Source organism: Lutra lutra, chromosome X, assembly GCF_902655055.1.
Source record: "Lutra lutra chromosome X, mLutLut1.2, whole genome shotgun sequence".
In the NCBI taxonomy this organism is placed as follows: Eukaryota; Metazoa; Chordata; class Mammalia; order Carnivora; family Mustelidae; genus Lutra; species Lutra lutra.
Window position 1 is genome coordinate 31,923,795 of NC_062296.1, and position 27,810 is coordinate 31,951,604.

The 27,810-nt window shown below is 35.5% G+C and overlaps 1 protein-coding gene and 1 non-coding gene across 2 annotated transcripts in view; both read right to left on the reverse strand.

Annotated features, from left to right (window-relative positions):
* The window catches only part of HTR2C (5-hydroxytryptamine receptor 2C), a 295,033-nt gene that overhangs the window by 228,127 nt on the left and 39,096 nt on the right, over positions 1–27,810 (reverse strand). The window lies entirely within an intron of this gene.
* LOC125092552 (small nucleolar RNA SNORA35) lies at positions 26,979–27,107 on the reverse strand. Its single transcript, XR_007125006.1, has one exon. It is a non-coding gene; the product is annotated as a small nucleolar RNA SNORA35 (small nucleolar RNA).

The window sequence follows — 27,810 nt, forward strand, 5'->3', positions numbered from 1 at the left end:
GAAAAGGTGTGTTTCATTGTATTATAAAATCCCTGGGATATATTGTATGTGCAAAGATCTATGGAGTTATTTTTAAATAATTTATTCATCTTAGGTCCTGATTTTATTTCAAGTCCTACATTCAGGGAACAATTTCCTTTTTTATATATATGATCTACATCTAGGTGTGTGCTAATAGGTAGATAAATGGATAGATAGATTGATAGATACCACCTCAAGATGATTCTAGATTGTAAAAGTATTTGCATAAGAAAGCACATTGAGTGGAGTTTAGGGTTTGCTGAATTTTACTGTTTATTCTAGTGAAAAAACATGTAATTTTATAATAATGATGCCCATGTAAACAAAAAAAGCAAAATATTCAATAACTATGCCCTCATCAACATTCTCCATCACAAGTGTCATAAATACGAAATTAAGAAGTATTAAGTGAGGTATTAGATGCCTCACTATTTCAAAAAGGCAGTCTCTTCATCTTGGATTCCCAGAGAATATTGAAAAACTCTGCCACTATTGTGCTCCTGTGCTTGTTTTAGTTCCAAAGAGGAAGACAATTACCAATAAAGGGAAATCAACATAGAATGAAACCACGTATTGACTGGGCAATGCATACAAATTCATTGCACATGTTTAAACATTTTCAAGTGGTTAACTAGTTTGCAGCAAGATTCCATCTGAAAGGCTAAAAGGGCTAATGAACTGACTATTAAAGCATCATAGGTTAATTTGCAAATTAAACTTTAGAAGAATGGGACCTAGGAAATGTTAAGACTGGATTGATGTGTGTGTTTGCATGGGGGGGAGTTAAGTAAAAGTCAAGAACAAAACCACAGCTGGACATTACAGTAGTGGTGCCTGAACAGCTTAGAAATCTGAGAGTACTAGTTGCACAAGGATGGCAGAATGTGGACAGAAGTGTGAGAAATAGTTATTTGTAATTAGTTATCCTGAAAAGTGTCAATTACTGATTTGAGAAGAATGAAAAGATTAAGTAGAAGTTTTCTATTGTTGTTTCTGAGTTTCATGCTGGGTATCCTAGGAGATTTTAAGTGCCATGAAGTCATACTTTCTAAACCTACTGGGTTTAAACATATAAAACCTATTTTTTTGAATCTCTCATCTTGGCATTGGGTAGTTGAAATATACATAGAAAAACTTACAATGAATGTATTATTTTCACATTATTGAAACCTCTTTGATGACCAAATAAGCTAAACATTAGACCATAAGAATAATACGATGAAGAGCACACATTATGCCTTCTAGTCTTAATATTAGTCAGAAAGGAAAGAGATGCAGAAGAGCAAGATATTATCCACAAATTAAGAAGTTTGGCAATAGATATTCATAAGTCAATTTCACATGAAAACCTAACCAAAAACTTAAGAAGCTAGTATATTCTGCAAACTGAAGAATGGAAGACTTCCCTCAGTATGAATTTGTTCTGTTAAATTACTTCATGCAAGGTTTTTTTTCATGCAAATTTGTTTTCATCATCACTACCTGACTTCTAGAGTAAAAATAAACTTTACTCCATAATACATATAAATGATCATTTCTCTTGAAACATACGTTCCCTTTTGGAGTGGTTTGTTGAATGTTATAAGGCAATGTGGAAGAAAGAGAGGAAGTAAGAGAGAGCCTGTGCAAAGGTGTGTGAGCAAGCATGAGGGGGAGGAGCAGAGAGAGAGAATCTTAAGCAGACTCCACGCTCAGCACAAAGCCTGACACAGGGCTCAATCTCACAACCCTGAGATCATGACCTGAGCAGAAATCAAGAGTCCAAGGCTTAACTGACTGAGCCACCCAGGCACCCCAGTAGCACTTTTCTTCATGTTCCATCACACTGTTCCAATTAACCAACAAAATATCTATCGTATTTATATGCTGGCTTTATGAAGGGTACAGATAAAATAAGTGACCTGATTCCTACCTACAAGGAACATGTAATTTAATTCTGTTGATAAGCTAGATATGAATAAAACAAAGTTTTAAACGATTTTGTGAAATAATAAGAAAATTAGGTATGTACTAAAATTGTAATCAAATAGCATAAACAAGAAGTGTAGTAGCTGTTCAGAGTCAGAAGACAATAACAGGTGCACTTATAAACGCCTACTGAAAGGATCTAATTAATTTAATTCATTCAATAAATACTTAATGAGAAACTATTATATAGGCACCTATAGAAAAATTGGATTGTTCTTTGAGAGTTCTTAAACTATAGTTACCAATAATCTTTTCTATCATGGAAATTATGAACTTAAAAAATATGAAAATGAAATAAAATAATTTCCCTGAAGAATTTCATTAAAAGGGTCATGACATATAGAAACATAATTGTGCCTACTCTAGACAAACTATATTCTAAGCAAAGTTGACTTATAATATTAAAACAGATTTCTTCTGTTCAGTAAAATTGGTTACTTATTATTATTATTAAATGCTTTCCACATATATGAAGGTTATAAAAATGTATTTTGGGGTTGCACTGTTGAATTTGCATGAATTATTTATAAAGTGAAAAAGTTTTGCTCATACTCTAATTTTTATGGGTTTTATGCATGTAACCTTCTATTGATTACCAACAAATAGAAAAATTTTCACCATCTCCAGATAAGATTCAAACAATTAAAAATGAAAGGTAATTTAGGTAAACACTAAAACATCAACTATCTTTAGAAACATAAAATACCAGTGGCTAGAGGATATTTTTGGAGAGATTATTTTTTTCTGGTTCCATTTTATCATTATTTTAGAATGAAAGAATAATCAGGTTATGGGAAATGTATGAAAATATTTTTATTTTAAATTAAAAACTCGAAAATCAAGAAGTGTGATAAAAGACATAGGAACTAATTGAATTATATTGATGATCTATGCCTCTAAATTTCATTGAGCTGCAGCTATTTGTTTGTAAGATTATTTCATAATCACAACCTGAAAATTAACTTTTGGAGACAAGACTGCCTACTCTCACTGTAAGCATTATTATTTTATTATTGTATAATATTTATTTCTTGAAGTAAATTAGACCTTTTCCCAACCAGTTCAAACAGGATACAACTTACTTAAATTTTTGTTTGTTTTTTTCCAAATGCCTTCTTCTAGATCAAGATGTCTTTTGACCAAAATTGAAATTAAAGGAAATTATCAGCATGCTGACTTTCAAGCTATATGGGCTGATACAATTTGGCTACATTTAAATATGACTTTAGAAACATTTATTCATCTTCCATGAGAAGGTGTCTGTGTAAGGTCTATGATAATGGATGGTGATTTAAAACATAGATTTTTTTTAAACTAGATTTATTATTATAAAACGGTGTAACTCAGGGACAGCTATATGGAAGAGGTACATAGGGCAAGGTACGGGGAAAGGACACAGAGCTTCCATGCTTTCTCAGAGTATACCACTCTCTCCAAATCTCTAAAAGTAGAATATTTTTATGTAGCTTTTGTTCAAAACAAAACCTATTCCAGGAAGAAAATCACCTGACATTTCAGTCTACCTTAGCAAAAAAACCCTTGTTAAGCACAATATTGGATATGTATTCCCTCTCTCTCCTTTTTTAGACAATAGGAGTTAAAGCAAAAGAGAATTGACTTGGTGGAAATGGGAATTTATATAGCATTAAGAAACTAATGGATATATCTATTCATTTGTAACCAACTGTGTGTGAAGTAATATGCTAATGATAGTTACAAGATAAATGAACACATATATAGATGGGTGATTAAATGAGCATTCTTTTTATTCCACATTGAAACGATACTCTAGGAAGTATATCTACACTGTGTAAAGGCAGAAAGGACAGGAAGAAGTTGGGAGATCAAATTAAACTGATCTTTTCATCTCGATTCCTATTTTTTTTTTTAAAGATTTTATTTATTTGACAGAGAGATCACAAGTATACAGAGAGGCAGGCAGAGAGAGGTAGGGAAGCAGGCTCCCTGCTGAGCAGAGAGCCCGATGTGGGACTCGATCCCAGGGACCCTGAGATCATGACCTGAGCCGAAGGCAGCGGCTTAAACCACTGAGCCACCCAGGCGCCCTCGATTCCTATTTTTAATTTCCCTAGTTAAACAATGAGTGAGACAATAAACTATCTAAGAGTAGCAAAATGAGCATATAAAAAGATGTTAGGTGATTCTGTGATAAAAGAAGTTCAGAAAAGCTGATAATCTCAGAAGAGATCTGAGACAACTCAAAAATATATATGTACTAGCAGAAGTCAATTGAATGGATGAAACAATGAGATAATTCATTTTCTTGCACAAAGTGACCTAAATGAAGGTAAGTTGGCTGAAATTACCATGCAAACAAAAATTAAATCCATATTTGAAATGATAATGAAAATAGGAAGAAAGCCAGAATCAGAATAATCAAAATAAATGTGCCATGATTCAGCAAGTTATTTATGCAACTTTAATTAACAGGTCAATTCAAATGGGTAGAGTTTTAGCACAATTAAAACTTGAGAAGGTACAGGATCTTCCAAAAGAATCCAGTCAAATGAGTCAAAAGAATTTGAGAGGTAGAATTCTACAATGTGTAACCTCATTAGTCCCCTAAAATGGCAGCTAGAGATGTATCTCCTCCAGGATTTGTAGTAAGCCAAGTCATTTACTAACATCTTTTGGGTTGGTTCATGAGGTAGTTTTAAAATTATTTATAAAAATTTAGCAAAGGAATATGCATTTGATATGTACCATAAGTACATAAGAACTTGAGGAACAATGAAAAATGTAACTGATAACTATGAAATGAGAATATATAGCAAAAGAATATTAATGTAATTCCTTACCAATACTCTAGTATGGGTTAAGAACACATCAAAGGAGTGTATTTAAGAATAGATATTAAAGTAACTGTTATAACATATCAACACATTTTGGCTAACAGAAGGGTTAGTTGGTTTGCCAGACTATTTAACACACCTGAAGAAGTAGTGCAGGGGTGCCTGGGTGGTGCAGGCAGTTGAGCCTTCCACTCTTGGTTTCTTTCTTTCTTTTTTTTTTTTTTTAAGATTTTATTTATTTGACAGAGAGAGAGATCACAAGTAGAGAGAGAGAGAGAGAGGAGGAAGCAGGCTCCCCGCCTAGCAGAGAGCCCGACCTGGGACTCGATCCCAGGACCCTGAGATCATGACCCGAGCTGAAGGCAGAGGCTTAACCCACTGAACCACCCAGGCAGCCCACCACTCTTGGTTTCTGTTCAGGTTGTGATCTCAGGGTTGTGAGGTGGAGCCCTGGATTGGGCTCTGCCCTCGTGGAGCCTGCTTAAGATTCTCTCTCTCCCTCTGCACCTCTCCCCACTCACACTCATGCTTGCTCTCTCTCTCTTTCTCAAATAAATAAATCTTTAAATTTTTTTTTTTTAAATAGGGGCACCTGGGTGGCTCAGTGGGTTAAAGCCTCTGCCTTCAGCTTGGGTCATGATCCCGGGGTCCTGGGATTGACCCTCACATTGGGCTCTCTGCTCAGCAGGGAGCCTGCTCCCCCCACCGCCCCCACATGCCTCTCTGCGTACTTATGATCTCTCTCTTTCTCTCTGTCAAATAAACAAATAAATAATCTTTAAAAAATTTTTAAAAAAATAAAGAAGTGGTGCAATGGCAACTTTCCCTGAGAGCAATGTTCAGTTCCATAAACAAACTAATGCACACAAATCAAAATGTGTGTTCTGGTTGTTACTTAAATACACACACATGCACATATCATGCTCTAAGAAAAATCCTAAGCATTGCCACTTATTAGACTGCATTCCACCTCCTAATTCTTAATGTCAGGGAGTTCTAGGGAACATCTAATTTCTAATCATATCTTATTCCTTACTTACAGGTTTGTGAAAATTGCATCCTTGTCTCTTATTTAGTCTTTTTCTTTTCATTTCTACCTCCAGTCCCAGAAATGTGTTTTTTAGTTCCATATTGTACAAAACTCAAAGTAATCAAACAATAAATTCTACTGCATCTCTCACTTAGGCATTACATATTTAAATAATTTGCATTTCAATCTCCCTTAGAAAGTCAGCAGAGGTGCAACCCTCCTCTAGGAAGGCTTCCCTGATTGACTCCCTACTAGGGGCTGGATAGGGAGAGTCTGAGCTCATTCCTGCTGCAGCACTTGCAATATAATATTGTAATTGTCTGCTTCTTTGTCTGTTTCTCCCAATATAATTTGATCTCTTTGAGGAGAAGGATTGTGTCTTACTGATTCCTACATCTGCAGCTCCTAGCACAGTACCAAACATGGTATGACTTCATTGATTGAATAAAAGAATATGGGGTACGATTCAGTTCAAGAAAAAAAAAGAGCTAACCAATAAAAAGTATTCTACAATTACTGCAAGTAAGTGAATATTAGTAATGATTCTCTAACTTTTAATCCTTCAAACTGTCATTCAACATTTAGGGATATGATCATGTATAACAAAGCTTTTTATCTTAATTTGTGTTTAGAAATTTCATGAATTATATACCTCTAAATGTTAGTATTAATCAGCATTACTAAATAAGTATCATATACATATATATGTATGTAGTTATATATTTATTTATATATGTATTATTTTTAATTTAGGGAGTTTTGGAATCTCATGTGCAATTAGCTACAGTAACTTATTTGTTTTAATTGATAAAGAGCAAAAACCTCCAAATGTGTTTTTCCACATAAAGTTTTTGAAATTATATTTACTTTTTCATCTATTATGAGTTGGATCAATAGATTCTCTTTCAATGCACTGTCTTTACATAGATAAAATATCCTTAGTCACATTTTATAATGAGAAAACCTGGGTAAGGAGTATTAATTCACTGGCTCAGGATTACACAGCTAATAAGTGTTGAAATGGTGTGGGGCAGGTAAGCCCTAAGTCTTCCATCCCCTTAGGGAGAAAGGGGACAATAATTGTAGTAGAAATACTTCGAGAGTTAAAAAAATAAAAAGTCATTTGCATTTTATCATAGTATGCACTGTGAACATTCAAGAATCACACTGATCTTCTTATTCTGTTTCTTAGATTGCTATATTTAAGTGAGTTTACTTTTCCAGAGCAGATGGTTATTAATTCATTCAACAAGCATTTATACGATGCCATTTAAGTCCATGTGTTTGTATTTGAATACAGAATGATAAACAATACCTGCATGATCCTTATACAGTTAAGAAAGAAGAAAGAAGAAGAAGACACAGGAAAAGAAAAAAGAGGGGGAAAAATGGCCATAGCTAGATTCTATCTGATATATGGGAAAGTGAGTTAGGAGGAACATGTGTGAAAGGGGCCTGAAAACCAATTTAGAATCAGAGTGATCTTCATTACGTTCATTTGATAAACATACATCTCTTGGGTGGGACAATCAGCTTGTTTTACTTCTGACACCTCTCCCTACCCTTATGAAATCAACTTTTTCTATTACTCACTACCTCTCACAAATATGACCTAAGAGGAAATAGAAAAAAAAAGTCTTTAATCTTTTCAAGAAGAAAACTGAAAGCTTTTATACTAGAAACAACTACTGCTGTTTTCACGATTTAAATTAATTTCTAACGACTTAGGCTAGAAGTTTAACCTGAAGAAGAAAATAATTGACAGAGTAATTGCTAAAATATTTTGGATATGCTACACTAGAATTGATGTATGTAATGTATTAAGGGTGAAAAAAAAAAAAGCCAAGAGACAGAAGCTTGCAGGAACCTAGACTATGTTGTATTGTATTACTATAAAAGACAAACAGAAGTTTTAAAAATGGATAATCATAAAAAGATTTCTTGATAATCCAACATTTGTTGATTTTAATTTATTAAATGTCTTATAACATTGATTTAGTAATGTTTATGTATTTGCTTAAATTTCTAGAACAGATAAGTTTGCTCTCTTAATTTTTACCAACTCTGACTCTCAAGTGCCTTTTTCTCCCTAAAACTTTACCAGATGGGAAATGATCTGGCCTTCCTCTGACCTTTTATGACACACTTATTCTTATCACACATTTGGTCATTTGTCATCCCCCTCATATTTCTTCTCTCCCATATTAGATCATAAACTCTGTCTGGGTTGTAGTTTTTTCTCCTCCACATAACAGGTGCTCAAATAAGACTTGTTGGTTCATTTATTCTTTCAACAAATACTTATTGAGGACCTGCTATATGCCAGGCATGAAGAAACACAATGTGTTGAATATATTCTGACATTCTAAAAAAACTATTAAAGCCTAATTTACAGTTTAATATTACAGAAAATGTCCCAATATTTCTAGTCAGCGCTTATTAAATTCCTCTTTCCCTAAAAAAAAAAACATTTTCCATCTCTATTCTATTTATAAGTTCACTCAAATGTACTTCAGTTATGTTTCTTTGGCCTATAACATTTTTAAAAATTATTTTTGAACTAGGTTTCTCAATAAGTAATTCTAACTATTCATTTTGTTATTTGACGTCTAAATTCAGCTTTGCTTTCTTTTTTTTTTTTTTTTAAGATTTTATTTATTTATTTGACAGAGAGAAATCACAAGTAGGCAGAGAGAGAGGAGGAAGCAGGCTCCCCGCCGAGCAGAAAGCCCGATGCGGGGCTCGAACCCAGGACCTGGGATCATGACCTGAGCCGAAGGCAGCGGCTTAACCCACTGAGCCACCCAGGCGCCCCCAGGTTTGCTTTCTAATATAAGCAAGGAGGGGCCAAAATAAGAAATAATGAAACAATTTTGTTTTCTAATTATAAGGAATATAGTCAGGACTGGAGGAAGTATAATTTACATATGGAATTTTATGCAAAGATCACACAGCTTCCAGTCAAACTAATTTATTCCAGTACCCTAAAATTTTGTTTGTTTATTTTAACTGAAGGACATGATCAATTTATAATTATTGAACTAATAGATTCTCACTGTAAAAATATTGAGAATTACAGAAAATTCTAAACAAATGGGTTAAAGAAACATCCAGTTAGCTGATGATAATATTAGCTGACAAGATGATATATTGACCAATATTATCATGGAGTAAAATGATACTATAGAAATTTCAATTATTAACTGTAAATAGAGAGCATCTAATGTGTTGGCAAAAGAGATTTTAATAAAATGATGAAAAATCATATCAATTATGTTCTTCCAAATATGTTTTTATTATCCTATTAAAAGAATTCTCCTGTTACTGAAAGCTCACTTGGACTATCCGTATGGAATTTTAGGAAACTTTGAATCTAAATAAAAGAGGAATAACAAATCTACTATAAAAGTATGTGCAGATTCCAGTTATGTTTGGAATCTAGGTTGTAGAACTGACAGTTTAGAAGGAGGTTTGGTAAAAACAAAAGAAAACCAAACAAAAAAAACCAACCAATCAAACAAACCCTAAAACAAAACAAACAAAAAATTTAAAATAGAGAGTTTAACAAATCTATGTGAAGCACAACGTTACTCTTTAAGAATTTGTATTTTACCCTCCTGGCTGTCTTTCAATCTCTATTATGTTCACACTGCACGCTCTGGGTATTGAATAAAAATATACACAGCCCATGCAATGAGCACATCCTAGAGCCAAATCCACTTGTGATATAAAGCCCAAAAGACAGTAGCATTTGGTCAAATTTTAAATGTGAAATAAATTTGAAATTATTCATTTTGAAAGTTGAAAGTTGGTCAAAAGACTACAGGATCTTAGTGACCCTGCCTAAGTCATCTCTACTCTGTAGCCAGACTTTCTCCCCACTTCCAAACCATATCAGACAGGTGAATATTGATCCCGAATGAATTCCAAAGGTATTTGTGAATAAGCTGGGAGAACCCTTATCAGACTCTATAAACTCTAATAAGAAATGTCTTTGTTTATTATATCCAAATTAAATTCTTCTCTCTGGAGACTAAATCAGAGGCGGTGCCATGGAAAAAAGATATTGGAAACAAGATTAAGAAAATGTGAATTGTGATTTATAATTATGTGACTTTGGACAAATGTGAATTGTGACTTATACTTATGTGACTTTGGAAAAGTCAGTTAAATTCTCTGTATTGAAGTTTCAATGCCTATAATACAGGGATAATAATAATAAATTTGCATATTTATTAGTAAAATGTTAAATGTATCACCATTATCTCTTCCTCATAGGTCTTATTTTCTAACCCTTTGATCATTTTTGTATCTGTTCTTTGAAATCTTTCCAAGAGTTCCTACATCATTATCCAATTCCACCGCCCTGAACTAGACCTAAGACTTAACTGGTTAACTGGCTGAGGTCTGTTATTACTTACTATTCATATTTCAAAAAAAATATGCAAACTGGTTGCTTGGGATAGAGCTGTGAACAAGACAGACAAGGCCCTGGCTACCATGGAGTTTAGAATATAGGGGCAGGGTGAAGATAGTAAGGAAGTGATTAAGATAATTGTAGTAGTAATTCTGTAAAAAATAAAACGGACCAGCATGAGAGATTGGGGTGAGTAGCTTGGATGGGGTAATGGGGGTTGAACTGTTTAAGTCAGTGACATATAACCTCAGACTTGAAGGAGGAGGATTAGACATTTGAGCTCTGGGAGAAGGGTATTCTGAGAGAATGTCAAGTGCAAATGGCTTAAGGTGGGTGTGACCCACTGTGGCTGGGAAATAGGGAATGATTGGTGTAAGAGCAGACTAGAGAGAAAACCCTGGGACCCAATCATTAAAGTGTTGTAGGTCATGGGAAGGAGTTGAGATAAGGACTTATTGAACAGTTTTAAGCATGGAATGATGTGTCACAATGAACTAAAAAACCAACCTTCATGGTGTACCCAATGATTTCTCAATCCTTTCAATACATTTAAATTAGTACCACCTGGGGTCTCTTCCACCTTGTAAAGGATCTGCAAATTGGACTTTAGGATTTTCCTTTTCATCCCTGTTTAGTAAATATTCTTTAGTTGTTTATATGGCACTTTGCAATAGTAATGACTGACATTAAATTTAGTGAACTTAGAGATCCTTTTTATCCTCAGTTTCCAGATCTGCCAAAATAGACTGACATGTCAGGCCTGTGCTACCTCCATTTCATAGGAAGTCATGCAAAATTACAGAGCCACTCTGTATGTGGATAAGACCGAATTTCCTACTTCTCACCTGTCCTTCAATGAGGAAATAAATGAATGGTGATATTGCATGGATATTCTCTAAAACACAAGAAAGCAAGGACTAAGGATGACTTTTACTTTTCTTGGGTCCCTACAGCAATGGTGAAAAGCTTTGCTGATGCCCTCTCTCCTCCCCTCCCCCCACTTAGCCCCCTCTACCACCTACAAAAAACAAAGCATTCTTTCAGAGAACAATGTAGTTGACAGTAGGATAAATACTGAGTACGTTTCTCAGTACTAGAGGAAATACTGCTGTATCTTATTGTGTCGGGAATTATCAATATAAATTAATCTTTAAGGAAAAACCCACAAGAATAAAAACTACTGTTTGAATTGTTGGCCAGTAGACACAGATGACAAAAAGTGCTCCCAGTTGTTAATATTTTTTTTAAAGATTTTATTTATTTATTTGACAGAGAGAGAGAGATCACAAGCAGGCAGAGAGGCAGGCAGAGAGAGGAAGAAGCAGGCTCTCCGCAGAGCAGAGAGCCCGATGCGGGGCTCAATCCCAGGACGCTGGGATCATGACCAGAGCCGAAGGCAGAGGCCCCAACCCACTGAGCCACCCAGGCGCCCCGTTAATATTTTTTTTGCACAGCATTTAAACGGTATTGAAAAAACCTGAATTTGATAAAATCTCCTAGTTGCTTAAAAGTGTATTAGGCACTATGGATTGTTAGAGAACAGACAACGAGATCTAAATGGAGTCACTTGAGCTAAGCCCATGTCACCAAACCGAGACATAATACCTTAACCCCATTGCAGTTTCAAGCCTCTCTCAGGAATGTAAACTTTAACCAGTCAATCTAGAATTACCTGGGGAGCACTAGTTAGTTAATTTCCCACAGACCCCTTCCATCCCCAAAGGAAGGTGACCCTACCTGCAACAATCCACTTTTTGTTAGAAACTTCCTTTCTTGCCCATCTCTGCCTATAAAAGCCTTTCATTTTGTACGCTCCTCTGAGTTCCTTTCTATTTGCTAGACAGGATGCTGTCCGATTATTGAATTGTTGAATAAAAGCAATTAGATCTTCAAATTTACTCAGTTTTGTTTTTAACATTTCCTTAATGATTTGAAGGTGAACCGCAGTTACTCTGAAAACATGAACAACAAAACATGAATAACAAAACATGAATAATGAAATTCTCTTAATTATTTTTTAACAATGTAAAACTCCTTAGAACTTTAGACTGTAGAAAAGAGGCAATCTCACTTTATGAGGTGCATAATATTCCCAAACCTGACTTTCTCTTTTTCTGTTTTCTACCTCACCCACAATAACTCATCATCCCTTCTAGATCTGCTATCTTTTTAATAACTCCTCTATGTTTGTTTTGGTAACTCTATCTAGTGACCTGATTATAGGTCCTTGAGAAATGGTTCATATTCTGATCCTCTTCATGAAGATGTTTTCTTTGCTGTTAAATTTTATTTATTGCCCTGAACTTGCATAAATCACCATAACCTTTTCCATTTTTATAATCCTGTCTTTTCTATTCTTATACTACACCTAGTGTATGCGCATGCTTTCATCTGTGTTACTCTTGGTTGTCTGATTTTATTTAGTTCTTCAAATTCCCCTAGAACTCTCTCTTTAGTTCTCCCTTTGACTCTGCCCTTTATGCTCAGTTTCCTGTTGAGGCAACTTGTTTCCCTACCTGAGCATTAATGTATCTTTTTTTCTTTCCTATTTTCCATTCCTCTCACTACCAGATACTTATGTTTCTTTTCCTTTATTATTTCCTAAGCTTCCTCATATTTCCTTCCTTCTCTTTTGTAACTGTTAAGTGGCTTTGCAGCATTCAGTAGAATAGGCACTACTGTCACCAAAACAACAGAGGAAGCATTCCTTTTTCTTACACTTTCTTTGTGGGCTATTTTCATGTGCCTTTCCTTTGCAGTTACCCATAGTCCCTTCCTGAAAATTGCTATATTCTGGTTTTCTCCTCCGGAAATGTTTTCCACAGAGAATCCACTTCGGGGATTATCTGTGCCGCCATTTCCTGCTGATCTATCTCCTTATTGTATATCTAGCCCATATGCTGAGGCTCTCAGCCACTTACATCACAACTTTGGACTAAGTGCAGTTAAGAAACTCAGCATTGAGAACTAAGACCTTGTTTAGCATGCTCTCGGTTCTCATTTATTTCCACAGTAGGTTGCCACCAATTTTTAATACTTTCAATTCTGAGAAAATAATTACCTCAAAGCTTCTAGCAGTACTTATTTTATTAGCAGAAGCAATAACTCTTATTAACAGAGGCTCAAGTACCAAAACCTTCAGATCCCATAAAAAGGTGTTATGCCAAGTTAATACCATTAAATAGGAGTGACATATCTAATCTGCAAGAATAAAATGTTAATCTGATTAAATGTGAGGGGAACTATGCCGTAGTTCTAGTAATCCTCCTAACCTGAATCTAGGAGGCTGATGAGGCTCTTTACCATGCACTTAAAATATGACTTACTTGGGAAAAGTTCGTTAAACACAACTTCTTAGAAATGTATCTATTGCGGATAATAAGGAAACTCAGACTCATCTTCACTAGCTATACTGGTATTTGAATAATCCGCCATTCACTTAGGCAGGCACACAAGCTCCCACACTGGTCCACCAACTCCAATTGGAGTTTGAAATATATAGCAAAGGGAATAAACCTCCAAAACCACTGGCCCAGAAGCTTAAATCTAAAGTCTGCTTTCTTTATACCTTATAGAGCAATTACTTCTCTGTTTGTGCTTTGAGGAATTGTTTTTTCTGCAAGACTAAAAACTAACAGGAACTTTTTCGGTTTTATTTCAGAGCAAATTGCCTGAAATTAAGCCAGCCTGGGAACATGTAATTAATAACTGTCAGACCAAGTAAGTAGCTCTGTATTCTAATTAACTTGTACTTTCATAATTTCTTAGCAAAGTTATTTCGCACTGAGAACATTATGCTATTAAACCTGATTAATTTTGGTTTTGCAAAGAGGACAGAAACTCAAAGCTCAAAGGCTCTCTCCCACCTTGTATTTACCTTGTACTGTTTGGGTTAAATCATCCAACTTTTCTGTGGTTCACATTTTCATTTTAAAAAATCGTATATGAAGGCTAACATAGCATTTCGGCAGTGTGAAGTGTGCATAAAAACACCAGCTTGTACATTAAAGACAAAACAGACTACAAAATAATCAATATTGCTTCATCTATTTCTAAGACATAGATCAGTAACCTAGCTTCTAGGACTCTTGTGAACACCGAAACATTTTTTAGATGCTCTGTAAACTGCAAAGCTTCATTTATCCAGAAACCTCACTTACAGAGCAAAATTATGAACCAGAAAGTAAGCAAAAGTAATGTTATCACAAACTTCACATCCACCTCATTAATCATAACATTGTTTCTCCTTTTTTTTTTAAAAAAATAATGTCTTCTAGTTTCTGTTTTCTTAGAAAATAGGTTCTGTTTTGCAAAATTCATTCTTGAATTTTTTTTCTGATTTATTCATCTATTGAGTAAAATGCAAAAGTTGGGAGTCAATGATCAAATCGTTGTTGTGGGCTAAAATTCTTAACAAAAAAACCAAATGTGTGTGTCAGTAGTAAACTGAAAATTCATGAACAATCTAAGAAAATGAATTTGCAGTTATACCTCAACTAAAAAAATAGAAATAATATTAACAGAAAGCATTTAAGTATCTATATGAACACCACTATAAAAATCTATTGATAATCTAAAGAGAGATACATATGTGTATGTACATATGTGTGTGTGTAGATGTACATATGTACTACATACACATATGTTATTATTATATATTTATATATAAGTATATCTCTGTGTGTGTGTGTGTGTGTGTATAAATAAAATTTTGTTATTAGATAATATAGCAGACATCGGTTGTTTTTGTCTTTCCAGTATTTTCTCCTACCTTTTTGTTACCAGTGTCTTTTTTCTTTTGGGGAACTCTTCTTTTTTATTTTTATTTTCATTTTTTTAAAGTAAGCTCTATGCCCAACGTGGGGCTCAGACTCAAAAGCCCAAGATCAAGAGTCTCATGCTCTACCTACTGAGCCAGCCAGGAACCCCCTTGGGGAAATCTTTCCTCACCCTCTATGGTTCTACTGTAGCTCCCTTCCAACCAGAGGGGGTGTCCTCTATTGGTACCTTAACCTCTTGGTCACACTAATGATCCTATTAGGCAATTATAATCCTTCACAATTTTTCTAAGGTGGAAATTAAGGGAAAACATTCACAATTCCCCTGGATGATCATCTGTAAGGAAGGATCTCTAGAGATAATAGCCACATTCCTTGACAAGTGGGGCAGCCTAAGAGAATGAGGATAGCACAGGAAAAAAAGCTGAAATAAGAAATGTAGAAACAGGGAAAGGACTGGTTCTGACACTTAAATCCCAGGATGCCAACAATGCCCAAGGCCTGTACAAAACCCTACTGCGAAAATAAATAAAGGAAATCTCATTTAAAATGGAGTCAGAAGGCCCTAAAGGGGAGCTTTTAGGCATGTGCCCTTTGTTGCAGCCTGCCTAACCAGCAAAAGGAAGGAAAGAGAATTATCTTCATGAGGGAAGATATTTTCACTTGGAATTTCATCTCCTGCTTTAAGAAAAAGAAGGAAGATCCCTCCCTGCCCCAGCAACAATGCACTATCCATTGCTTGCTCCCAATGAGAAACTGATACAACCTCAAATGCTGATTCTTCTCCAATTCACTTTTGTTTAAAACAGCCCTCCCCAGAAACGGGAACCCTCTTCCAGTGTTGGTGCAGCCAACTGCAAACTGCAAACTGGTGCAGCCACTCTGGAAAACAGTAGAGAGGTTCCTCAAGAAGTTAAAAATAGAACTACCATCTGATCCAGCAATTGTACTACTAGGTATTTACCCATAGGATACAAAAACAGTGATAAAAGGGGCACATGCACCCCAATGTTTATAGCAGGAATGTCCACAATAGCCAAACTATGGAAAGATCCCAGATGCCCACAGGCAGATGAATGGATAAAGAAGTGATAGATAGATATAGATCGATAGATAGATCGATCGATCTATCTATACATACACATAGAGGAAGGGAAAGAAAAATAAGATGAAAACAGAGAAGGAGGCAAACCATAGGAGACTCTTAACTATAGAGAACAAACTGAGGGCTGCAGGAGGGGGTATGTGTGGAGGGATGGGGTGATTAGGTGATGGGCAGTAAAGGAGGGCACTTGACAAAATGAGCACTGGGTGTTATATTGCAACTGAAGAATCACTAAATTCTATCCCTGAAACTAATGATACACTATATGTTAACTAAACTGAATTTAAATAATAATTAAAAAATAAAAATTAAAGAGCCGTCCCCAACTTCCTCCAAAAACCTCAAAAAAGCTGACCTTCCTTTTGTCTCTGCACTTGCCTATGGGTTGCTATAGTTTGCCTGTCCTGAATTGCAATTCCTCTGCTATTCCCAAATAAACTTATTTTACTGGTTAAATAACTGGCTATTTTATTTTTAAGATTGACATATTTGCCATATTTGTTAAGATGGTTGGAAATTTTTAAAATTTCATAAAACTAATATGGTCCAATACCCTACATTACAATACCATACACTTTTCTAGAGAAACTTGGAACCCAAAAAATGTTATCATTCTGATATAGTAATCGTACACACAACACAAAAACCAATTAAAAACATAAGTAAATCCATAGAACATAAACAAAAGTATACATAAAAGATATGTCCCATTTATTTTTCTAAATGGCATCTACCCATGTTATGCATAAAATACTAATTTGTATATTCCCACAAGAGTTTCAAAATAAGACATTTGTTCAGGTTTTTAAAAAGTTTTGATATAGATATCACATAGTATTAGTAAAAAAAAACCTCAGCCCCATAACATAGCAACTCCCTCTTCACTGCTTTAATTGCATCTTTTTTCATGTAAGGTACAGTAATGAGAACTGAACTATGAAAATGCAGACTTGATATTTGCAAGGATGTATAGAAATTAACACAGTTTATTTTATCACCACCTGAATGAGGACCACATCCTGATGGAATGGCATAATATCCTTTCTCAGTGATCTTTTCTCATTATCATCTGCTGGGAAATATAGCAGTGATCTTTTCTCATTATCATCTGCTGGGAAATATAGTCATACTTCCCTGCTCTCAAGAACAATTTGAACTTTATTGAGGAAAAAAAAGTGAAACGTTGAAAGTAATTATGGAAGGAAAATTAACTTTTCCCTTGTTGATCTTACATGGATGACCACTTGCATCTAGCCTAGTCTGGAATGAAAAGGATTCTTTATTTCAAAAGCTAATCAATCAGGAAAAAAAACTCCTTAGTATAAGAGCTAGTCAGGAAACCACTTCCAGCATTTCACAGAATTAGTCCTTCACCTTTAAATGAGAATATAATGGTCAAGATCTCTGCATCAGAGGGGACTCCAACAGAGTTCTTAAATACAAGGACTCAGCAAAAGCAGAAAATAGTTTTATGTTAAGAGAAAATAACTGAGTCCATTTGTAAATTTTATATGTCAATGTAGTCAGGTAGCATCTGCTTAAGTGGAAAATCTACTACCAATGAACACTTAATCTTTTGAGTTTAAGGATCAAGAAGAAACGAAAAGCAAAAACAAAACAAAAGATGATATAACTCAATGGGGTAAGGTTGAAGAATCCTGCTTTTGCAAAGGGGTGAGGAGATCGCAATCCCCGGACTGTAAAGCCCTTGAATGCACAGAATATTCATCTGTCTTTAATGCATTTAGCATGGAGACTGGTATCCATTAAGTCTCCAATGGCTGTTTGTGTGATAGCATTGAATATCAAATTCAAAATGGCATTGAATATCAAATTCAAAATGAGTTTCAATAATTTTTAAAATGTGTGAAATTTGTTATCAAAACTGTAGCAGTTATGCATTTGCTCTCAAGTTTTATTGTGACCTGGCACAGCATGGAAACACTATAATACTCACCTCCTGTGCAGAATGAGATTAGAGCATATGGAGTATCCTAAAATCAAAATGGGGATGAAATTCAACCTGTGGTCTTGCAAATCATTGGATGTGCTTAACAAAGTCTCTAATGTTCCTCCTCCTAATGGCCTATCTGGGTACTTCACTCTAGCTAGAGGTCCATGTCATGTAGGAAAGTTCCCTTGATTATTCCTACTCAATAATCATTCCTAATAATAGGAATGCGTTGCACCTTTTCAATCAAAGCAGGTGTAAACTACACATAAGCAGAAATGTAGAGAGCAAAGACATCCAGTCCTACTTTCCATGGTTCAGGGATGCAAGGCCAACAGTCTGTTGAAGATAATACCAGTTCCCTTACTAGCTTGCTGAGATGATTTTCATTAAGAATAGATTATACGTGGAAAATGCCTTACACATATTAGGTATTACATAAATATTTATTGAATAAAGAAATGAATGATGAATTTATATTTTAATTATAATTATATTTACTTTATAATTACTATTATTTTACTCTTATGGTTTGCCACCATCACTTCACATCAGTTTTGAGGGTCATAGAGTTCTATAAGACAATCTTTCCCCTGGCTTGAGCTTAACCTATAATACCCTTCAAATTCAAGGACAGGAAGATCATAAAATATGCTGATCACATATGAATCTTTTTACATCTACTTATAACTGTAGAAGTAGCATTATACAAGGTTCAATACAAAGTTAAAATACTCTCAGTCATTATCACTATTTTCATGTGTTGCATGTACATTTATCATTGCAATATTATACTCTGTGAACAAGTGGCTTAAACGTTGTGTTGTGTAGAAGAAGAGATTACATGAGAAAAGTCTCTTGCATTTCAAAATCTTTAAATTTGAAAACATTGATGCTTTGTTCTCCCTTGCAGAGTTTCAATGTAACAGGTTCACTGTCCTGAGGAAGTCCTCAATGCATTGATTACAACCAGCTGGTCAATCTTCTATCCCAGTGAAATCAATCATGGTGACAGTTGCCACTATGGCCTCCTCCCTGTATTTTCCAAGCATGGAGGAGGACAAGTGAGCACCTGCCTCCTAGATTTTAGATTGAAAATACCACTTGAACAAACCAGGATTCTTTACCCTGTAACAGAATACAAACTTCTGAAAAAGGCTGGGAGCCCCCTAATGAACATGTCCATGTTCTGATCGTGGTTTTCCTTTAAAAATCAAATCCCTCAAAGAATTTGAAAATGGACTTTACCATTTATAATCTAATCATCAGTAAATGGCATTTAAGACGTTTAGTTCACATTGTTTTATCATATTAACAGAATTCAGAAAAAATGTGATCAAAATATTTATAGAACTACTTTTGTAACAAGAGAAGTCATTTATGGTTCTTTCCATAATAAAAGTAATGCACCAAATAAATATCCACTTTTGGAGCTGTTCAAGTAAAAGAAAAACCAGAAATATTAAAGACTTGTAAAGGTATTCATTCTTCCCTTAGAATATTATTGAAACACCTGACATATTACATAATGTAATAAGATAGTATTACATAATGGTCACAAACATTTTATAAATGACCACTTTTAAAGTAGGAGGATTTCATGTACAACATATTTGATATGTATGTTTACTAACCTAAAGGCCCTGAGAATATAACATCTCATGCTTCCACATTTCAAAAACAGACCGCAACACATGCTGCTAAATCCCTATTTTAAAGTATTAAAAGTGACAGACTTTGACCTACATTATGAATTTCTAAACTGTGTTGAACTCTCAGGCTGCTCTGTTGCCCCCTGTCAACTTGTTTTCAATAAATGATTCAGGGAATGAGTGGGTTCACATTAGCTCACCTGAGAAAGCATTCCTTGTTTCTGAAATCCTATGAATAGGTTTGTTTAGGGAAATCAGTGAAACAGTCCATTTAATCAGTCATCTCTTTCTACATTAAAAGACAAGGTAATCTATAACTTTGTTACAGAGCCCAGTAAGTTGTCCTGAAACACCATAGGATCATAGGATCTTACTATTCTTTCTGTCCTAGAAAATTTCCATATCTCATCAGGAAGAAAGGGAATACCTACCATACCACTAGCTTTAGTTCAGCCTCCTTTTTGTTCTTACATACACTACCCCTTAGCCAGTCCTGGCTTCGTTCAATTGTGAAAAATGAAGTCTCTCCTCTGCCTTTTTAAAAACAAGTTTGCTTTGCTCTAAGTCTGGCTTTTTGTGTTTCCTAGGGCTGGTTACCCCCCAACCCCGATATCAATGTGAGCTAGCATTTTCATTTTCCTTCTCCTGTCTTATGCTTGTAAGACATCTTGTAAAGTGTCATCAATCTCTAGAAGTTTTGGGATAAGGCCTAGAATTTGGATCATGCTCTTATTTTGCCAGAACAATGATTAAACACACACACACACCACAAAAAAATGAGGTAGAGGTTTGAATTGTGTTTGCTTCTAAATCCTGAGATAATTAAACCCATTTTCCAAAGAAATAATGTACTTTCAAATTTAGCCTTATTTTAAACATACACTTAGGGACACCTGCAAGTTAATATTTCAGCCATTATTGATTGATTTCATATCATTCCATATGATTTTCATGTTACCTTGTCCTATCCCCCCTTTTAGTCAGAAGCTTTGACGGTTTAAGTGCTTTATCAATTGAGGGGGTAGAAGAGTCTAATATGGCTGACAGAATAAAACAGATTGATTTGAAATTCACATGCAGTATATTTGAAAAGATAGATTCTCAATGATTTACTTGCAACTCTATTTTCAGCTCTTTTCAGTTAGTATTCAGCTGTTCATATCTCTTAATTTAATGCTTTATACAGTTGCCTCAGTACATTTACAGATTTAAATGTACAGCAGTATGTAATTCTGAAAAAAATATACTCTATAAGTTTAAAAATTTTAATGGGACTATGTGGAAAGTTAGTAGAATTATCTTAGCACATGGAATTCACTTTTTTCCTTATTAGTGAAAGGTACTAAGAATACTTTTCTGGAAAGGACCTCTGTTTGCCTTCTCATGCCTAATCACACGAAAAGTAAGGGCAAACCCCTTGTAGCAACATTGACAATCACTCTGATTGTAAAAGTGTGACATGGGGACGATGAGTACCCTTTGTTCTAAATTTCAACAATTTGGTTTCCTTACATCATTCACTTTCAAGAAAATCTACCGTAGCTCAATTTTTTCCGTCACTCCCACTTTTCATTCAACACTTCTTTACAAAATCCTGACTTTTCTCCATAGGGGTCAGCCTCTATGACCATGACCACCACTGTCAATACTGAAAGCAAACATCAATCAGGTGGACTTGCAGTTGGATTTAAATAAATCTTGTCATTTCTACCAAAAAAAATTCTCTGTTTTACGATGTGACAAACATAAATGAACTAGGTGTCCATTTAAACATGACTTATATTTGATCTTACGTTTTGTATCTACTGTATTAAGAAGGCCCAGACTTCTTTATTGAAAAACATAATTACTTTTTTTTTTAATTTATTTATTTGAGAGACAGAGAGAGAGCATGAGAGGGGAAGTCAGAGGGAGAAGCAGACTCCCCATGGAGCTGGGAGCCCGATGTGGGACTCGATCCGAGGACTCCAGGATCATGACCTGAGCCGAAGGCAGTTGCTTAACCAACTGAGCCACCCAGGCGCCCCAAAAAAACATAATTACTTTTAAGCATACTATAATTCTAAAGTACAAAATAAATATTAGACCAGCAAAATCAGTTTTCTTTTGCTCCTCAGATTCCTTTCAGATTCGATCTAGCTCCAGCTTCTCCAGTTAATGGAGTGTAGTGTCCGTGTGCATTATCAAATGTGATGTATAATCCATTCTGATGGTTTAGGGCTACTTTCCCCACTCCCTGCAATAGGAAAACCTGTCAAGGGATGTGGGCCTGCAGCCTTGAACCAGCTGGATTCACAAGATAACTCAGCTTCTTTGAGTTGGTAGAGTTCCTTGTTCAGTTACTACAACTTCAGTCCAGAAAAAGCATGATCTCTCCTGTTAGGTGATTCACATGGGGGAACAAGAGCAAGCTTCCTGCGATCAGAATGATAGAGAGATAGGAAAACAGACCTTGGTTGTGAAAAGTGATGAAGGAGACCAGGGCTCAGTAGCCCTGTTTCCCAGCTGAATGGGGTGTAGCCTCCCTTACCTGAAGCAAAAATGGTGTTTTTCATGCTCAGAAAATATGCCCTAGCAGCTTCTTCTCCCAGGTGGGCCTCCTTCTACATTGTGGGGTTATGTCATTATCACAGAATACAAACATGGTTCTAAGCCAATGAGGAAATAAAGGACACTTGCTAGGAAAAGTTTCCAGGCAATTTAACATAACAAATATTTGCTTAGTGGGGTTGACTTAACCTGCAGGCAATGTGGTTTTTTTTTTTAAGATTTTTATTTATTTATTTGACAGAGCGAGAGCGATCACAAGTAGGCAGAGGCAGGCAGAGAGATGGGGAGGGGAGGCAGGCTCCCTGCTGAGCAGAGGCTCCTGGGGCTCGATCCCAGGACCGTGTAACCATGACCTGAGCTGAAAGCAGAGGGTTAAACCTCTGAGCCACCCAGGTGGCCCGGCAATGTGGTTTTTTGACAAATAAGTGAAAGATCCAATAACTGACTAGAACTAAGTCGCTGGAAAAATGGGTGATGGAAGTGCTTGCCACAGAATTTAAAGCAGGGAGGGAATTTTAGAGATCATTTGCATAGTCCTTAGTGGAGTGCCTTGCCCAGAGCAGTCTCACAGTAAATAAAACTGCTAAATGAATCCAGTTTACTCCCTCTTTTGTTTGTGGTTTTTTTTTGTTTTGTTTTTGTTTTTTGACAGAGAGATCACAAGTAGGTAGAGAGGCAGGCAGAGAGAGAGGGGGAAGCAGGCTCCCTGCCAAGCAGAGAGCCCGATGCAGGGCTCGATCCCAGGACCCTGAGATCATGACCTGAGCCGAAGGCAGAGGCTTAACCCACTGAGCCACCCAGGTGCCCCAGTTTACTCCCTCTTTTAACAGATGAAGGAACTAAAGCCAAAGGGAGGAAATAATTTCCTCAACAACATAAAGTTGGTCAGTGGCAGACCCAGTGTGAGAAACCAGAATTTCTAAATCCTTACTGATTATTTTTTCTCTTATACCCTTTGTATTCATCCAGTCATTTCCACTGTTGACTGATCAACCATGAGCTTTTATTTTCACCATCCCTAGACCTTTGTCCACATGACCTCATGTCTGCAAGGACCTAGAGTAGAACAACTCCTTAAATCAGACTTAACTACTCTAGTCCACATCCATGTATCGCTTCTCTGAATTCCCATGGTGCTTCCTGTTTGTATCACAAATTTAGAATTTAAGTTCAAAGATGTATGGGTTATTTTACAATGGTTTCATATGTATCTCTTGGGTCATTAATAAGCTTGCATGCTCCTCTGCATAAGGGACATTTGCTTATAGCTCTTTTATGTGTCAGCATGTAACTTCTTCCGTTTTTATGGGTGCATGACAGTAAGAATAAGCATCTAACTTAATATCCCAACTGGGACACTTCTGAGACTCAAAGATAGTATTATTGACATTGATTCAGTATGTGTAAACTGTGACTCCCCTGAGCAGACGGGAATGGATGGTCACCCTAACAAGAGTTGACTGGATCAACGTGTGTTCAATTAATTAGTCATTGCATTGGTGATTGCACAGATGTCCAACCACAGGATACTGCCTACAATTTATCCAATAGCATGGACTGAAATTATTTCCAAAATAGTAATCATGGAAAACGTATGACATGTAGAATTCTATTTACTGAATACGTGTATGTATGTGTCGTTTATTTAAAAGTTATTACGAATATTTCCACAAAATATTTGTTGTCTTCATTTTTAAATTGTAAGGCTAAAGTTGAATGCAAAACTTTTCTGGGGGCGGGTCTCGCTTTAATCATTCCAATATTGAAAATGTGACTGAGAGTGAAAATAAAATGGCATTGTTTCTGATTCTTTTCCGGAGGTAAAATATGAAATCCAATGGCTTTCTAGGTGGGGTAAGATAGATAGAGTGTTATAAGGAGCTATGGACACAAAGGCCCAAATTAGGAGTTTAAAAATAGGTTTAAATTTAAATACTCTATTCAGAAAGCAGCAAGACATATAATTTTTAATTTCCTGTGGTATAGATTATGGAGATATTAGTAAAGAAAACAAGGAAAATCCATGATCAACTCCTATACAACTAATGACTATCATCTTTTAGCATTTACCCACCATCATATTATATATTAACTTATTGAAATAAAGCTTCACACTGATTTGTCAAGAAATAATCAAATAAGTTTTTGATACAATTTTCACCATACACACACACACACACACACACACACGTACATACATTTTGCTCAGATATCTAACAAAGGCCAAACATCCTGGACAAAACAGCCCATGGTTTCAATTTGTTAATATTGCTAAATTAGAGGTTTAATGATAAGAATTTCCTGCAGCAGAATGAATTTTAAGCACTAGAACAATGGCAGTTACACCATCTGCTCCAGATAGAAATCTGCTGTCTTGACAGTAACAAAGGACAAATAGGCAACAGAGATACACCAAGCTGGCAAGAGGCTAAATGCAACAAGGAAAGAAGTATTTCTTAGATAAATTGCTTTTTTCGCTAAATACCACATTCTGTGCTAAACAACCCTTCATTCAGCTATAAGCAGATGTTTATCAAAGAGAATTCATAGTCTTTATCACTAAGACTGTTTTATATTATAAGAGAATCTAAACAGTCATATTTTTCCATTTTCAAAGTTCTAAATGAAATTAAAGCACACACACAGAAAAAAGACAAGCAAAAATAATTACATGGGAAAACAAAATAACATGTTGCCCTTAGGAAAAATGCTGAGAACAGACATTGTGTTGACAGATTATCACCTACCCACATGGGCCTCTAAGACAAGCCCCTAGACTATATTATTTTAAGAAATTAAGTTTTAAAATCTATTTAAAAGGCTGTCTTCCCACATCTTGTTATCAGTACGATATGTGTGTTTATGTCTGCAGAGGGGTAGGGGAATGTTCAACTGGCACTTACTGTGCATTAAAATACTAAGGGAAAATAATAAAACTCTGTATTATTATAATGCATTTGTTCACAAGGGTAGTAGGGCTTCTGAACACTCTCTTGCCATATTTCTAAGGAAGAAAGTATTTATTTTCATTTAAAAAAGAGACCAATGTCTGGAACTTCAAGACAAGGAAGTTTACCTAAGGTACATGGTCCATCTTCTACTTTCATTTCCTATCACCCACATACTTGATGTTCACTTTTCTTTTATCCCTGGTTCAATAGTGTCAATAAAGAGGACAGTTGAAACAATAATAAGTAAAAAATATATACTGCATAAAAAGTCTTTCTAATGTACACTTGCCAATCATCAGGAAAAAAATGTGTCATTTTTTAAAACTTGGTTTCAAATGCCAGTCAACAAGACTTTATTTATTTAGTTTAATGTGTATTTTTCACTGATATATTTCATCCCAATTGTATGAAAATAGTAATATAATGAGCTGCAAGTTATGTACATTTTTTTACAGTGTTGGCCTAATTATTAGAACATAGCTATGAGCCCAATGTCCTTTCTGGCAGAGGGCCCTAAAGACATTTCCTAAGAAGGCAAGTTTACCATCTATAAAGTCAACATAAAAAAATGTGAGGTCTTCCTCCAAAATAATTATTATCACTTGAATAATTTATCATGAATTTATTTCTTACAAACTAATCTTTTCTGGATTTTATTTTATTTTTGTGTTATTTTTTAAAATAGGCTCCATGTTCAATATGGGGCTTGAACCCACAACTCTGAGATCAAGAGTTGCATGTTCTACTGCCTAAGCCAGCTGAGGAGCCCTTCTTTTCTGGATTTTAAATGAGTTTTCAGTCTATATATATATTTTTTAGCACATAAAATAGTGCCACATTTTATATGGTTCTAAAACTATGGTATTCAATTTTCTAGAGCTTTCTTTGAGTTCTGGTGATAAGAATTAATGACTGATGTCACAGGTAACTTACATGAGTTTATCCATCAGTAATTATTTATTGAACTTCTACTTTTTGTAGGGCACTGGGCTAGGTGCTTCTGTAAGTACTAAGACATATGAGAAGAGAGTCTTTGCTTTTAAAGAATTTACAACTTAGCTAATAAGATAACATTAAGGAATAAAAAAAAATGGGAAACTCGTCATTACCACACTGTGGTAGAGGGAGAGATTTGTGAGGACTTGAGTATTTAAAGGTATTAATGAAGAAAAGAAGGGACCAGGAATGGATCTTGAATATAGATCTAAATTACAAGAAATAATGGAAAAGGAATTCTATCCACACTAGTTTAAACAGACTGTTATATACAGGGAATGAAGAGGTTGGGAAGGCTAGTTTGTCAGGAAGCTAGTAGAAATGAGGAGAAATAAAATACACTGGAGCCAATATCTGCAAGATAATTATAATCTCACTTTAATCACATCAAAGGGAAAAAATAACTTATCTCTCCTGTCCTACTAAATACTTAAAGGGCGATTTGCCAGGGTATTAAAATGAATTTATCTTGTAATATAATCACCATGGCAATCTTAGATCATTCCAGTAGTGTCAACCTTATTTTAAGGACTAGGAAACTGAGTCCAAGAGGGGTTAATGCAAATTGCTAAGAGCTACCCAGCTAATAATAATGGTGATGATACTGTAATAACAATAACATTTTTTTACTTCCTACTATTAACTTAATATGGACGTAGATTTGTTTAGTAGTAGCAAGTACTGAGCTGCTAGATTTGTCTCTCCACCCCCTCACTTTTCTTAGGCAGGGTCGCAGGACCCAATAAATATGTACCCCCCAGCATGCAGGAGTAGCCCACAGCATGACTCTCCCAGCTTTGTGGAGGGATTTGCTTTTGCACTGCTCGATGCCCAATTGGTCAAGGAGAAGCCCAATGGGTCACTTGCCAGTGCTGTAGACAGTAGAGCCAAGGTTGGAAGCCCATGCTCTGTTCAGAGGAATCAGCTTAGAAGAGGGGGTGGATATGAAACCTAAGTCATCTCAGAATCCATTCTTCATTCCCTCAGTATGGCCACTACATACATGGGTTAGCTTTAAGGGAAGAAAACGTGTTTAGAATCAGGCAGATCTGGGTTCAGAATCCCAACTCTGTCACTCACAAGCTGTGAAACCTTAGAAACTCACTTAAGCCCTCTTGGCCTGTGTTTCCTTCTTTGTTAAATGGGATCAATAATAACTTGTTTATTGACAGCTGCCTGTTGTGAGAATTAGAAGGAATAACTTGCAGAGTTCAGTCTAGTCCTTGACATTAGTAGATGTTCAGTAAGTAACAGCTATTGTTAAAAACAAACATCTCCCACTTCGCCAGTGACAATTCTCTTTCTCTTTCAAAGTACTATTTGTGAGGAACTTGGTTATAAATTGGTGGAATTTTTTAAGTTAATAATTCTACACTTTTTTCTACTTGTCTTATAATTTCCCTTTACAAAAGCCAACTTTCTTTGTACCTAACTATTTATATTGGCTTACATGTTGAATATGACTATTTAAAATAGCTTAAACTTGGGCACCTGAGTGGCTCAGTTGTTAAACATCTGCCCCTTCGGCTCAGGTCTTGATCTCAGGGTCTTGGGATTGAACCCCAAGCCCCGCACTGG